General features: G+C 39.2%; 1 protein-coding gene across 1 annotated transcript in view; it reads left to right on the top strand.

Annotated features, from left to right (window-relative positions):
* Positions 1 to 16,357, top strand: part of LOC138759309 (protein shisa-6-like) — a 434,403-nt gene that overhangs the window by 351,901 nt on the left and 66,145 nt on the right. The window lies entirely within an intron of this gene.

Raw genomic sequence — 16,357 nt, 5'->3', positions numbered from 1 at the left:
CCTTTGACAAAGTTCCACATGGTAGCCTGGTGAAAGCGACGAATTGAATATGAAGCTGGCTTGATGATAGAAGGCAGAGTGTGGTGATCAAGGATTATACTCAGGGATCAGGGCCTCTGTTGAATGTAATGACCAACAGGCTGGATAAGGGCTATGTAGTGGATACTGTGTATTTGGATTTTCAGAAGGCATTTGACCAGGTGCAGCACATGAGGCTACTTAACAAGAGTCCATGGTGTTACAGGAAATGAATGAACATGGGTAGAGTATTGGCTGATTGGCAGAAAGGAGAGATTTGTAATGCAAGGATCATATTCTGATTGGCTGCCAGTTGCTGGCAGGGGTTAGTGTTGGGACTGCTTTTTAAGTTGTATATTAGTGATTTAGATTATGAAATGAATAGCTATGTGGCCATTTACATATGATACATGAAGGTAGGCAGAGGAGCAGGTAGTGTCGACAAAACATCGAGGCTGGAGAAGCTCTTAGATTAGGAGGATGGGCAGAGAAGCGACAAATGAAATAACATGTTGGAAAGTGGACTTGGTAGAAAAAAATGAACGGGCAGACAAATATTTAAATGCTGGGGGGGGGAGAATTGATAATGCCGAGATGCAAAGGGTCCTGGGAGACCTCATGCAGGATAGGCTGAAGGTAAACTTGAATCTTGAGATAGTGTTAAAATGGCACATGCCATGCTGGCATTAATTTCAAGAGGAATAGAATACAAGAACAGGGATGTGATGTTGAGGCTTTATAAGGCACTGGTGAGACCTCTCTTTGAGTATTGTGAGTAGTTTTGGGCTCTCCATTTAAGAAAAGATGTGCTGACGTTAGAGAGGGTTCAAAGATGTTGCACTAGGATGATTCGAGAAATTAAAAGGTTATCATATGAGGAGCATTTAACAGATCTTGCCCTGTATTTTTTTTAATTCAAGAGCATGGGGGAGGGGGGAATCTCATTGAAACATTTTGAATGTTGAAAGTCATGGGTAGAGTAGATGTAGAGAGCTGGTTTCCCTTGGTTGAAGAGTCTAGGATAAGAGGGCGCCAGTTGAGGATTGAAGATCTTCTGCTTAGAACAGAAATGCATTGGAATATCTTCAGCCCGATGGTGGTAAATCTAAGGAATTTGTTGCCACAGCTGGTGTGGTGGCCAGGTGATTGGGTGTATTTTTGACAGAGATTGATAGGTTCTTGGTTAGCCAGTGCATCAAAAATTATGGGGAGAAGGCCAGGTAGTCGGGCTGATTAAATTGCAGGGAAACCATAATGGGCTGAATAGCCTATGATCTTATTTACATTGACGATTTGGATGAGGATGTATTTGGCTTCTGTGATAGGACAGACTCTATCCCCAATGTGTACATGTACAGATTGTAGTGCAGAATGGCTGTGATTGGCTTAGAGCATAGCCACGCCTACTAGCAGGTCTTAAAGGGTTGCTCCTAGCCAGACCAGGTCATTCTGGACTGGTCGACCTACATGTGATACGCTCCAGTCTTCTAGTTAATAAAAGCCTTGGTTTGGATCAACAAGCCTTTGATTCTTTTGACGCGCACTACAGCATCATTGGTAAAATTAGAGCCGACATCAAAATTGATTGTATGCAGGAGAATGAAGGTTCCCTCAGGATATTGATCAATTGGGAGAATGGACCAAGGAATGCCAAATGGAATTTAACTCAATTATGTGTGAAGTAATGCATTTTAGGAAGTAAAGCCAGGGCAACATATATAGTGCATGTCAGAGCCAAGTGACTGTTGTTGAACAGAGACCCAAGGGTACAATTACATAGTTTCCAGAAGGTGGCAGGTGGTGAGGAAGGTCTAAGGCATGCTAGTCTTCATTTTTTGAGCCATTGAGTAAAAGATTTGAGACGTCAGAATTTTGCAAAATGTCAGTGACGCTGTATTTGGAGAATCGTGTAGAGTTCTGGCTGCCAAACAACAGGAAATATTTCATTCAGCTGGAGAGCTGTAGGAAAGAGTCACAAGTGTGTTTCCTGGGTTAGTGGGCTAGCTTGGATAGGCTCTGTTTTACCTTCAGCAAATGAGGCTGAGAGATGACATGACAGACATTGATAAAAATATGAGAAGCATACTTAGAATATAAAGCCAGAAACTGTGGTCAAGATGTCTAAAACTAGAGACCATATACTTCAGGTGAGAAGGAGGAACTAAGGGGTATATTTTTCACAGTGCTTGTTGTCTGAAATCTGTTCCGATACTGTTCTCTCATCCTATACTATTCTGCCAAAAGTACTCTTTCCTACCTCCCATTACTCAGTTCTACAGTTTCAAGGTTAAATTATAATCTTATTTTGAAAGATTGGAAAATTTGTTATAAACATTAAGTGTATGATAAAAAAAATTCTCAATGTGTTCAAATCCCACTGTGGGCATGCTTCTCTCTACATTTCCAATTCCCTTTTGCACCTCCAGCTTCATCCTTTATTTCTTTCACCTCACTATTGGCATCACTTACCCTGGGCAATTGAGGATGACTGGCCCTCCTCACCCTTCATCAGCCAGAAGGTCTCCTGATATGCACACTGAAGCTACAGCAGGTAGAAAATCTCAGGCAGTACAGAGCTGAGGCACCCAACCCACCCACTCCTCTCCTTCCCCCCCCCCCCCCACCGCACCCCACCCCATCCATGGAAAATCCTAACAACTTTTAACAAGAGGCAAATTTGGGGGCAGAGGCTTGCTTCCTATCAAGACACAAGACTGGAGGCACAGCTCCAACAACTGTCGAGTCACTGACATAGCGCAAAGCCTTTTATTTTTGACAACACCCTGCCAGATCTGTTACTGTAAATGCATGCCCTTTAGTTTAGATACCTGTCTTCTGGAGAAAAGTCTCTCAACCAAGCATGCATTCCTTCCATCACCATTTACTAAAAGCACTGCAGTTACTTCACCAGCACAGCCTGAACCATGAATAGCAGAAAATGAATGGGACCACCTCACCACACATGCCCTTCCAAGTTGCACATCATCCTGGGTTGAAAGTATATCACCGTTCTTTATTGTTGCTGGATCAAAATTAGTGAATTCCTTACCCAACAACGCCATAAGAGTACCTGTGCCAGAAGGACTGTAATGGTGCTAGGGAGTGGCTCATTACCATCTTCTCAAGGGCAATTAGGAATGGACAATACATCCAATAACATGTAGATTTCCCCCCCAAAAAATGAATTGTTAAAGTAAATGTTTGTTAAAAAGGCCTAATGACAAAAAGTTGCCTTAAGACTAAAAAAAAGCACTTTCAAATATAAGAAATAATTCAGAATATTTTAAAAAAGAATAAATTATATAATTAACTGTTTCCCACATAATAAACAGATCTGGAAATTGCTAATCAAATGAATGGGACTCTGATAACACAATTGGCATTGGGTGGCAAAGGCAAATTTCCCCATTTTAAGGCTGTTTAATCCCAAAATTAATGGGATCCATTGATCAACTCTATGACGAATTCAGCAATAGAAAGCAATCCACATGATACAATGGTTTCCTTTAGATTGGAGAAGTCAAAATGGATACTTATTTTGGATTAGTGAGGGAAGACTGCCTCAAATTCGAGAGAGTAGGTTCAGGACAGAGATGACGAGCAGCTGCTTTTCCTTGAGAGTGGTGAATCTGTGGAATTATCTGCCTTGGGAAGCAGTGGAGGCTGCCATTATTGAATATAATTAAAACAGATTGATAGGTAGGGTAATTAAAGGTTATTGGGAAAAGTTAAGTAAGTGGAGCTTTCCACAGCTTATCAAAGGGTGGAGCATGCTCAACAGGCCTCTTGTTCCTATTTATGTTCTTATAAAGAAGTATAAAATAATGAGAGGCCTGTATAGGGCAAGTAAAAAAAGGCCTACTTCCTTTAGCAGAGGTCAAGAACAAAATTTATGCTAATAATATGCAGACACAATCAAAGGGATGTGGTAAACCACTGTTACGCTACGAATGGCTGCTGCCGGCTGGACACGTCTCCTGAGACCAATCCTACCCTTAGTCCTTTGCATGCTCCCCATTCCAGTTGGCCTTGATCAGTTGATGGCTGTTCTAGTCTATAGTTAATAAAAGCCTATCAGTTTCTCAACTTCAGTCTTTTGGGATTATTAATGGTACATCAAGGGAGCAGAGGGAAAATCTCTGTACCCAAAATGCCTGTAATTCATTGCATGTCATGGTAATATTGACCAAAAACCATATCATTTTAAACAAGCCAGCAGAATATTCTATGAACGAATGGCTGGATATGGGATAAATTTCAGTTATTTTTGGGAATCTTGAAATGATGGGCTGAATAACCTCCACCATTAGTATTTCACTGATTCTCTGACAGAGAAGCAGACTGGAAATTAAATCTTGCATTTCCTTTCAAGGTGCTGTAAGAATGCAGCAAGATCTAATTTTAAAAATAGCACTTTCACTAAAAGAATGGTAGAAAAACAGGAGCACTAGCTTAAATTCTGGGTGTAATTGCACGTGGGTGTACATGTAGAGTGGATCCAATGTCTAAATTGGATTTATTCCAACTCTATTGCTTTCAGTCAACCTTTAACGTAAGTACTTTCTATCTCCTCCTGGCTGTCTGTGACCACAGTGAAAAGAGAGATCTAAAATGTGCCTTATTCTTTGCCAGCGTTCATTGGGTGGCTTATTTACTTTCGTTTGCTTAGGCCGAATTTTTAGACCATTCTCTTCCTTTTGTGACGCTTGCATTCGTTGAACAAATCACTATCCAACATTTTGCTCAAAGCCTTTGGGTTAAGTAAAGTGGCAGATTCCAACTATGTCTGTTTGATGAGAGATTCTAATTCCTTTGCAATATACTGGATGAGGTTTGTAAAACTCATCCTTTGATTTTTGAAGTAATGTTCAGTGCTCTCTATAATTTCTATTTGTTTTAAATATTTGTTTTTCACAGAACCTTCCATCAACTTCCCCAACAATGCCACACAGATCAGTGATGCACAATTCCCACCATTTTTCATTAATCCCCCTCTTGTAAAGGAAGATTATATATACCATCTAACAAAATGCTGATGCTACAGCACTTGTCAGTAAGCCAATAAGAAATTATTTATTGCATGCCATTACATCTGCCATCTCTTCAGCAGCCGAGAATGAATTAATTCACACCTTTTCTTCCTTGACCTCTTGAATGTATTTAATGCTATCCTCGTGCCCCTTCTTACCTGCAAGAAACTAATTAAGATTTTGATCCATTGCATAAGGGGCACAGGCAATCTGCGTTGTAATAAAAACAGATGCAAAGGTCTATTCAACTTTTAAACCAGCTATTTATAATATCCATGACAGACTTTAATGGTTCTACACCATCATCTTCTCCACATTGTCCAGTTTTTAATGCTCTTTGTGAACCTTTCTGAATCTTTGTGTTGTGTTGCCTTTCCATTTAACCAATAGTTTCCTTTTATCTGTACATGCGGAGACATTTTAAATATAATTTTCTTTGAGCATTGCCGTTATCTACATATATTTTCTCCTTGAGAGTGATTGAAGAAATAGAGTTGAATCGTGGACTCTTAAAACATTACATATTAAATAGTCACTTCGAGTACTGTTTGTAATGAATTACAAATATCTGACTTCTGCTGTTTATATAGTCTTCTAAATAATTACATTTTTATACATGTGAATTGTGTTGGCATTTAAGTTTTTATCCCACCAGTTTGTAAAAAGAAACATTAAAAAGAAGAAAAAAATCAATTTTTATTCCTGTTAAACGTTCTATGTCAATATATCAATGCAATATCCTCATCAAGATCCCACCTATATCAGGGAAAGGTTGGAAATGGAACAAATTATTGTGAGTAGAATATTACAGTAAAGTTTCATTATCTAAAAATCCTAATGGGTTCATGGAAGAATGACTGACTTGTGCTTAGGTCTATAACATTTCCAACCAATTCACAAGCAATAAGAACATAAGAAATAGAAGCTGATATTGAGCACACAGCTTATCAAATTTGCTTTACCACCTAGTAAGATCATGGCTCATTCCATGCCCCAAATCCAACTACCCACCAGATCCCTGTATATTTCTGTATTCTTTTGTGTTCAGAATGTTTTCCATGCCAGCCTCAAATAGACATGATTTTTGTATTCACAAGTCACTGGAATAAATACCAAAAATATGCAACCTTCTTGTGTAAGAAATTTCCACTCATCCTATTTTTAATGTGTCAGCCCTTTATGCTCGGTCTTCCAGCTGAATGGAACAGATTTTTTTTATAACCTGTCTTATCAATCTGTGCCTGGAATTCCTACATCTCAATGAGATGGGCAATAGACAGTAGGTGCTGGAATCGGCCAATTGGCCTATCAAGCCAGCACCGCCATTTTTCAGATATGGCTGATCAATCACTATAAGTACCCATTCCCAGCCTTATCCCCATAATTCTTAACTCCCCTGCCCACAAGATCCTTATCTAACTCCCTTTTGAACATATCCAGTGAAACTGCCCCTACCACCCTCTACAGCAAAACATTCCACAGATCCACATTTCTCTGGGTAAAAAAAAATTCTCCTCAGCTCTTTCCTCAAAGGCCTTCCCTATATTCTTAAACTATGCCCTCTAGTCCTAGATTCTCCCAACATTGGGAACATGAAATCTGATTTCACCCTGTCTAGTTCCTTGATAATCTTATATTCCTCAATCGTATCTCCCCTTATCTTTCTAAACTCCATCATATATAAGCCCAGTCTTTCTAATGTTTCAGCATATGTCAATCCTACCATCCTGGGAACTAACCTTATAAATCTGCGCTGCACTCCTTCTATAGCGAGTATGTCCTTCCTCAAATTTGGGGACCAGAACTGGATGCAATATTCCAGGTGAGGTCTATAATTTTTTTTTGAATTCTGGGGTACTTGGGTCATTCTTAATCATTACTTGTAGATTAAGCTCTTTCTCCCAATTAATTATTTAAAAATTTAGTAACTATTATTATGTAGGCTTTCTTGGCAGTTATTCTATAACTGAGATCACATAGGCTCTATATGAATAATCTACCTTGAAAACATATCACTGAAAGGACACGGTTCACCAACATATTAGGAGAAATCCTTTTTATTGTTTGCAGAGTTTGATTGGACATTTAATATTCATTCAAATTATCAGAGCAGTCAGAATGAATCTTGTTTGTAATTTCATTTGAAGAAGTATTTTACTGATAAGTCAGAATTCTCACGTCAATACATTAGAGTGCCAAATATTATTGTGTTCCAAAATCCCTGATGTTGGATTTGAACTGACAATCATCAAGGCACAGCGCAAAAGCTAAAATGAACTGAGTTGCACTAAACCAGTATCGGAGCAGAAAAGAAAAAAAATTGTTATACGTAAAACAAAAGTGAATTTCAACAGAATCATGTCAGTGATTGATTGACTGTAATATCAGAAAGCATTATTTTGATTTAAGAGTCTTTGAGTGCTGGATTGAGAATCGGCAAGTGGTGTCCTGCATGTAATTCTTCTTCAGCAAGTGAATAGCAGGCACGTTGCAAAAATGACACGTGCAAAATCAATCTCAGTCACTTACAGTAGAACCATCACTGGTCCTGAAGTGTCCCAATCATCTCCAGGAATTGTGGTATCACAAGATGCAACTTATATAAATTGATATGTGAGAGGAATTTTCATTACAGAAATAAGGTCAGGCAGAAATTATACACAAAATATTTCCTTTGAATGAGTTCCATCAAAGCATGTTAACATCTTGTCTACGACAAAATGGTGCTTTTTCCATGTTGTATTTCTCCTAATATGTTGGTGAACCATGTCCTTTCAGTGAAATGTTTTCAAGATAGATTAACTACCCATTATTCATATACAGCCTATGGGTATTTCTCACTTTGCTAGTTTTCATTCTCAGGAATATCGTATGTAGAGGGCTCAAAATAACTTTAAAGTATTATTAGGTATTCCATATTTATTCCTTAGTTGTTCGAATGACATCAGTTGGGCTTGTTCATAACGATCTTCAATATTTTTAATACCTTTATGAAACCAAATAGTTGAAAATTGATTATCCTTTGAAAAAGGTACAAGATATTCCTTTTATTCCAAGTTTGTCATTTAACTTGTTCCAAACGGTAATCAACAATGGTGTTTCTTTAACACCAGTCATTAATTTTGAATCCCATTTGTATATAAATTCCTCTGCCAATCTCTCTCCTATTTTATCATATTCTATTTGGTTTTTTTGCTCCTTCAAAACAAAAGTGGGAAATCTCATTTGAGCCGCTTGATAATAGTTCTCGGTCAGGAAGCTGCAGGCCTCCCAATTCATATTTCCAAGTTAATCTTTCTATAGAAACTCTTGATATTTATTTCTATTGGTGAATATAGAAGGAACAAGACCCAAATTCAAATTATCAATAGACCAAATGAATTTGTTAAAATAGCACTAGCGGTTACCTGAAAGTCAGATTCACATTTGGGAATGGGAACAAGGAATGCAGAAATTCAAAGCTGTATCCCCTTGGAGAAAATTACATATAATTTGAGAAATACATAAGGAATATTTTTGCAAATTTGGGGCTTGTATATACAAGTTTTAGGTATAAATATGTAATGGATTTCTTCTATCCTCTTGAGACCTGTGTTAATCTTCTTCCTTAAATTGATCATATAAATCTTGCTGGTGTCCTGTGTGTTGGAAATTGATCTTCTGAGCAATCCATGAAGCTATTTTTTCTTTTCTTTATCTTACTATATATATATTACTCTGTGTGTATTATATATACACACACACACACACACAGACACACACACACACACACACACACACACACACACATACACACACACACACACACACACACACGTATATATATATATATATATATATATATATATGTATATAGTGTGTGTGTGTGTGCATCCTCAACATCCATTGGAGCGCTTACATCCCTAACGTCGAAGTACTCGAGATGGCAGAGGTCGACAGCATCGAGTCCATGCTGCTGAAGATCCAGCTGCGCTGGATGGGTCACGTCTCCAGAATGGAGAACCATCGCCTTCCCAAGATCGTGTTATATGGCGAGCTCTCCACTGGCCACCGTGACAGAGGTGCACCAAAGAAAAGGTACAAGGACTGCCTAAAGAAATCTCTTGGTGCCTGCCACATTGACCACCGCCAGTGGGCTGATAACGCCTCAAACCGTGCATCTTGGCGCCTCACAGTTTGGCGGGCAGCAACCTCCTTTGAAGAAGACCGCAGAGCCCACCTCACTGACAAAAGGCAAAGGAGGAAAAACCCAACACCCAACCCCAACCAACCAATTTTCCCCTGCAACCGCTGCAATCGTGTCTGCCTGTCCCGCATTGGACTTGTCAGCCACAAACGAGCCTGCAGCTGACGTGGACTTTTTACCCCCTCCATAAAACTTCTTCCGCGAAGCCAAGCCAAAGAAAGAATACATATACCTACATGATAGATATGGAGGGGATGGATTATAACTATCGTGTAATGATCAAAACTCTCAAAATTTAATTCTTATTGTTTTATATAATTGTTTAGATACATGTAGGGAAACATTTTAAATAAAATATTCAATAAAGAAGGTAACACTGGGGGCAAAGAAATGGCAGAACAATTAAACACGTATCTGGAGAGAGGGAGGCACTAAATAAAATCATTGCTATTAAAAAAAATTCCTAGGCAAATTAACAGGGCTAGAGGCTAACCAATCGCCTGAACAAAATCATCCAGACCCCAAAACACTAAAAGAAATGCTATTTGTAGCATTGGTGATCATATTCCAAAATTCTTTAGAATCGGAGTCGTTTCCACAGATTGGCCTCATAACCATTGTAGCCTCACTATTTACAAAAGGAGGACGATAAGAAATAAGGAAGTACAGGCAAGTAAGTTCAACATCAGTAATAGGGAAAATAATAGAATCTAATATAGAAAATGTAGTAACAGAGAACATTAATGGGCTGAACAAAATCTCCATGGGTAATGGGATGGAACAAAATCAGCAAAAGGGAAATCATGCATAGAAAATCTACTGGAGATCTTTGTGGATATAGCTAGCAGAATAGAAAAGGTAGAATGAGTGGCTTTCAGAAGGCTTTTGATAGATCCCACATAAGAGCTGCAAAATTAAAGCACAGAGGATTGGAAATAATATATTGAGATGGAGAGAGAAATCGAAATAAAGAGTGCTTTCTCCATAGACATTTGAATGAGAGAATTAAATGTAACATGTCCACATTTGCAGTCAATACAAAGCTATAGGGCAATGTGAGCTGCAAGGAGGACGCAAATTGAAGTAGGTAAACTTGAGCATATCCACTTAATTTTAAAAACCAAAAGAGAGATTATCTCAATGCTGTAAATTATTCTATCCAAATTGGGAAACTGGAGGTTAATATACGGTCAGTTCTGGTCAGCAAACTTCAAAACTTGGGTCTCTGCACCTCCCTCCGCAACTGGATTCTTGACTTCCTCATCGGAAGACCACAGTTGTTGCAGATCAGTTACATCTTCTCCTCCTCACCGACAATCAGTGCATCCCAAGGATTCTATCTCTACATCCATGAATGGGTGGCCATATACAAATTTGCCAGTGACATTGGCAGAATTGGCAGAATTGCATACGAGTAAAATAGATCAGCTAGTTGAGTGATGCCACAACAACAACCTTGCACTCAACATTAGCAAGACTAAGGAACTGATTGTGGGCTTCAGGAAGGGAAATCTAGGAGAACACAAACCAGTTCTCATTGATGGTTCAGAAGTAGAAAGGGAAAATAACTTTAAATTTCTGGGTGTCAACATCTCTGAAGATCTTATCTTCTGAGGCCTTCTCTGAGGCCTTAATGTCAATGAAATCACCAGTGGTTATACCTCATTAGAAGTTTGAAGAAATTTGGTATATCACCAAATCACCCTTGCGAAAATCTGCAGGTGTACCATTGGAGAGCATTCTGATTAGTTTCATCACTGTCTGGTATTGAGGTGCCAATTAATAAGTCAGGATAAGACTACAGAGAGTCATGAACTTGACTATCATGGGCATTTATCTCCAGTCCATTAAGGACATCTACAAGAGATAGGGTCTGAAGAAAGCAGCCACTATCATCAAGAACCCTCACTACCCAGGCCATGCCCTCTTCTCACTTTTACCAAAAGGAAGGGGGTTGCAGGAGCCTGAAGACAAACATTCAACAGTACAAAAACATCTTCTTCCCCTCTGCCATCAGATTTCTGAATGGACAATGAACCATAAACACTACCTCACTTTCTCTCTTACTTTGCTCTAATTTTGTTTTAATGTAATTTATACCAAGTTTTGCCAATGCAAAAAAAAAATTTCATGGCCGATGTTCATGACTCCTTTCAGCATTCAAAATGCCTCTATGTGGTCCCCCTCATCCTTCTCTACTCCAATGAGTACAGTTCAAGAGCCAACACTCATTCCTCAATCACTGACCCTTTCATTCCTGGTATCATTCTAATAAATTTTCTCTGAACCCTTTACTCTTTTCTCAAATAAGGTGTGCAAAACAGTACATAGTACTCCAAGTAAGGTCTCACCAGTACTTTATAGAGTTCCAACTGCATTCCTGCTCTTGTAAGCTAATCCTCTAGAAATTAATGCCAAAATTGCATTTTCCTTCTTTACCATCAATTCAACCTGGAGGTTAACCTTTAGGATATCCTGCATGAGGACTCCCAAGTCCCTTTGCACCTTGACATTTTGAATTTCTCCCCTTCTAAATACTAACCTATTTCTTCCAACGAAGTGCATGACCATACACTTTCCAACAATCCATTACAACTGCCACCTCTTTTACCATTCCCCTAATCTATCCTGGTCTCTCTGCAGCTTTTCAGTATCCCCAGCACCACCTGCCCTATCACCTATTTTAGTATTATCTGCAAATTTAGCCTCAAAACCATCAATTCAATAATCCAGATCATTTATATACAATGTAAAAATAAACTGCCCCAACACTGACACCTGCGGGACACCACTAGTAACCGGTAGCCAACCAGAATAGGATTCCTTTATTTTTACTCCGTTTCAATGTGATCAGCCAATGCTCTACTTATACTAGCATCCTTCCCGTAATTCCATGGGCTCTCATCTTGTTTAGCAGCCTTGTCGAAGGCCTATTGAAAGTCCAAGTCCATAACGTCCACTGCATCTTTCCTGTCTAACTTGCTTGTGATCTCTTAAAAAATTTGTAATAGATTTGTCATGCACGATTTTCCTTTAAGGAAAACATACTTTCTTTTATGTTGGCTTTGATTTCCCATTTTGTTTGAACATTTCTTCCTTTTTGGGCTGTATTTATCATTTAAAAAAAAATGTGTTCAATACCAAAAATATTGGTGCAACTCTCTTTCAAATCCTTCCACCTCCCTCTCCTGGAGCAGGTTTTGAAATAAAGGAAGATAGCATGTTGCTACAAACAACAGGTCCTCGGTTACTAATACATATAATAAAATCAATCCCTGTTATTCCTTGTTGCAAGCTGTGTGCCCAGCATGTGACATTACCAGTATCAAATTTCACATTCTATCTGCCTACATGTCTATTTTTTTTGTTGCAGAGATAACATCTATGTCAGTGCAGGCACAAAGAATTTTAGACACCGAAGGTAAATAGCAACATGGAGTGTCCGTACTATAGCTTGAAGCAAGATAGCTGTGTCTGCTATTTCATTCTCCTTCCCAGACAACAAAGCATGGAGTATAAATCAGGAGATAAAACAGAATGTGAAAAAGAGAAAAGAACAGGGGAATCTGATTTCCCCTGCATTCAACACTCTGTTCACTGATATGTCATGCCTTGTCTTCGCGAACGAAGATTTAGGAAGGATCGTAGACACTTTTGATGAGGCATTTTTACACAACCGCTGAAGAGCAGAAACTTTTAGGATATTTTCTGTTCCGGTGGCAGAAAATGATGCAAATTCCATCCCGTAATTTTTCCACTGGCTCGCCCACCTATTTTTATGGAGCCATTCCGTAAGAAGCAGGCCTAATGAATACAACTTCCCTGGTTACACACAATGATGCTTTCAGCTCGCAATGGGAATGCAGGACTTTTAAACCTGCTGCATACCCACATCTCCACACCATGAAGGCCTACAGGAGACACAGGACGTTATGGTTCATTCGCGTAAAGTTAAGCATAATAGCTACCACCTTCACAACGGTCTGAAAATCAGGAGGCATTTCCTCTTCTTTCCTGAGGATTTTTTGGTCGCAGGATTCTGAAGGTCACTTACGTTGCACATCTGCGTCAATGTCCATCCATGTTTGTTGGAGGGTCCACCCACGTTCACCCTGCAACACAGCAAGGCTGTGTAAAAGTGCCCCTGTGCAAACAACCCCGTTGGAACACACCAGAGGTAAGTATGCTAATTTTTTGGGGAATAATTCAGCTGTTTCTGTGAAAAAAGTGCCAATGGGCATGTCCTTCGAGCCTGTGCAATGGAGATTATAGGCGGAGTGCAGAGTGCACAGTACTGGCCCACCCTTTACACCGGGGATTTATCTGCCATGGTGAATTAAAATCTATTTTAAAAGCTGAATGTGTAAACATAAAGTATAATGCACGATTGGCACTTAGTACAATGCCTTTAGAGTGCCAGTGATTGTGACCGGATTTGGGTTCGAATCCTCGCTGCCTGTAGTGAGTTTGTATGTTCTCCCCATGTCTGCGTGGGTTTTTTTTCCATAGGCTCCGGTTTCCTCCCACCCTTCAAGAACATACTGAGGTGTAGATCAGTGAGGTGTAATTTGGGCGGCACGGACCCATAGGCCTGAATTGGCCTGTAACAGTGCTGTGTGTCTAATTTAATTTAAAATTTATAAAATGAAATAAATAAAATTGAAGTAATTCAACCAGATGAAATGTTTAAAATGATTAAATCATTAAAGTAAACTCATATTTCAAAGAAGTGTAAATTAGCTTCCAATTTTCCTTCACAGCCCCTCTGAAGACTAATCAAATGAGATTGATCATGTAGATTCTCCCGTGGATATACTGAACAGCACAGGAAATTCGTGTTTATCACTGGACTCCATTTGGAATGGAAAGGAGCTGGTGGGAAATTGTCAATGAATTTCGAGCGTTAAGTTTGAAACTTGCATGTTCATGAAAGGCTTGCAGACCCTTACGAGAATATTTGCCAGTAGTTTGGAGAGGAAGTGCTTGGATTTCCCTACAAGTTTTATTCTATGTGTAGGAAAGGTTGAACAGGTTAGGACTTTAATCCCTGAAACGTGGAATAATGAAGGGAAATTTGATAGAGGCAGACAAAATTATGGGGGGTATAGATAGAATAAATGCAAACAGGTTTTTTTTCCACTGAGGTTAGGTGAGACAAGAACTAGAGGACATTGGTTAAGGGTGAATGGGGAAATGTTTAAAGGGAAAATTAGAGGGAACTTCTTCACACAGAGAGTGCTAAGAGTGTGGAAAGAGCTGCCACCTGAAGTGGTTAATGCAGGCTTAATTTTGATATTTAGATAGGTACATGGATGGGAGAGATATGGAGGGCTATGGTCTACAGCACATCAATGGGAGTAGGGAGAATAAGTTTGGCACAGTCTAGAGGGGCCAAATGGCCTGCTCCTCTGCTGCAGCAGGGTTCTACGGCTCTATGGTTTTATGCATTTTGTAAGTGAATGATGGAGCTACATGGCATCTGATGGCTGGTAAAAGGAACATGCTGAATTTATAACAAAGCTGGAAACAGTCCAAGACTTTTAAGTGTACCACAAATTCCCTCATCAAGATTGGTGTAGCTTATGTGAAACATATACCAATATATTACTTAGGTCTCTTCATCATACAATATGTAAAGACTATATTCTCCTTGTTGCAAAAAAGCAACTAGACCCAGGCCTGGGAAACTTTGCAATAAGCCATCTTTCACATGATGACATTGTACAAGAGCAGAACAGATTAAAACACTGTGTCATTTCAAGTTGAGGGAGTCGGGCTATCCTTTTCTTAAACTTTGCCTCAATTTTCACCACCTCCAAAATAGACTTCTGTGCAAAGTCCATCATATATTGTACTATGGTCTCTCAATGAATCCCTGACAGATGGCAAGCTTCTAACATGTTTATCTTTGTGTCGTTGTCAGCTTGGACTCTGAACGTCTGTCAGTAGGCTGCCCTGTGGCAGTGGCACACATTGCCTTGGTTGGCAAGCATACACACAGCCACACACATAAAGGAGGCCACACATCTTAGTGAGCTTGGTAGGACTTGTTGAACAAGAAATGGTTAGGACAAAATTAAAATGGAAGAAGAACTAGAATCTATTCATCAGATGCTAACCTGGTCACAATTGGCCAACCTATGGAGTTTCTCACAAGCAGAAGCATGTGAAACAGGACTGTAAAGTCTTCATTACTCATCAGTGGGAGAGAAGCCCCTTGCGTTATGGGGTCGCCCATTAGCAATGTGTGTGGGCAGCATGTTAGTTGGCAGCCTGTCATAAGAAGAGATCATGATGGTAATGAGCTTGACTCCCCATGACATGTTGCATCATTCATTGACAGAAAATGACAATGCTTTGTCACTGGTTCCCTACAAATCTAGAGAGCCAATGGTCTTTAAAACAAAGGCATGAAACTGCAGTTAGTGATATAGCCCATAAATGTAGATTGTGAATAAAAAAAATCCAAAATTGTTAAAATGTCTGCTGCAAAATTAAAAGTCTGCAAATTGTGTACTAAAAGGGAGTCCAAGGCATTTTCCCCTTTAATTCCTTTTACACATACAACATTCCTTGTATGTAGGGTTAGTATCATACAGACAACATCATGTGAAAGTAAGAAATAGGAGCAGAGGTCGATGTCATTTACCTTAAGCTACCACCACTGTTCAGTAGTACCATGGGTGAATCTTTGCGTCCGTCATTTTTAAAACCCATCCTGCACGAGCAACCTGCCAAGTTGAATGGAAAATCTAGCCTGGTATGCGGACGTCACTATTGGCTTTGAATCTGATCATGAACCTGAAGCTGTGGTCTTGACTCACATAAACTGTTCTCAGATACAAAAATTGGAGTCTCCAACTTTGCAGAAGTCACAACTCAGTCTCATAATGGGAATCCATGATGGCAGATGCAAATTGAACAATAATAGAAAGGTGATCATTATTTATGGAATGAATAATATTGAATATTATTTCATTTTGGTGTTTTCTGTGATCATTTATAAATTGAAGTTTTTTTTGGTTGCTAAAATCCACAAATATAACATGAAGCCCTCAGAATCACAAACCTGCAACAAATTATTGCAACAACTATATGATTTGACTTCTGAGGTGATTAATGA

The sequence above is a fragment of the Narcine bancroftii genome, chromosome 3 (assembly GCF_036971445.1).
Source record: "Narcine bancroftii isolate sNarBan1 chromosome 3, sNarBan1.hap1, whole genome shotgun sequence".
Lineage (NCBI taxonomy): Eukaryota > Metazoa > Chordata > Chondrichthyes > Torpediniformes > Narcinidae > Narcine > Narcine bancroftii.
This window is presented reverse-complemented; position numbering and strand designations above follow the sequence as displayed.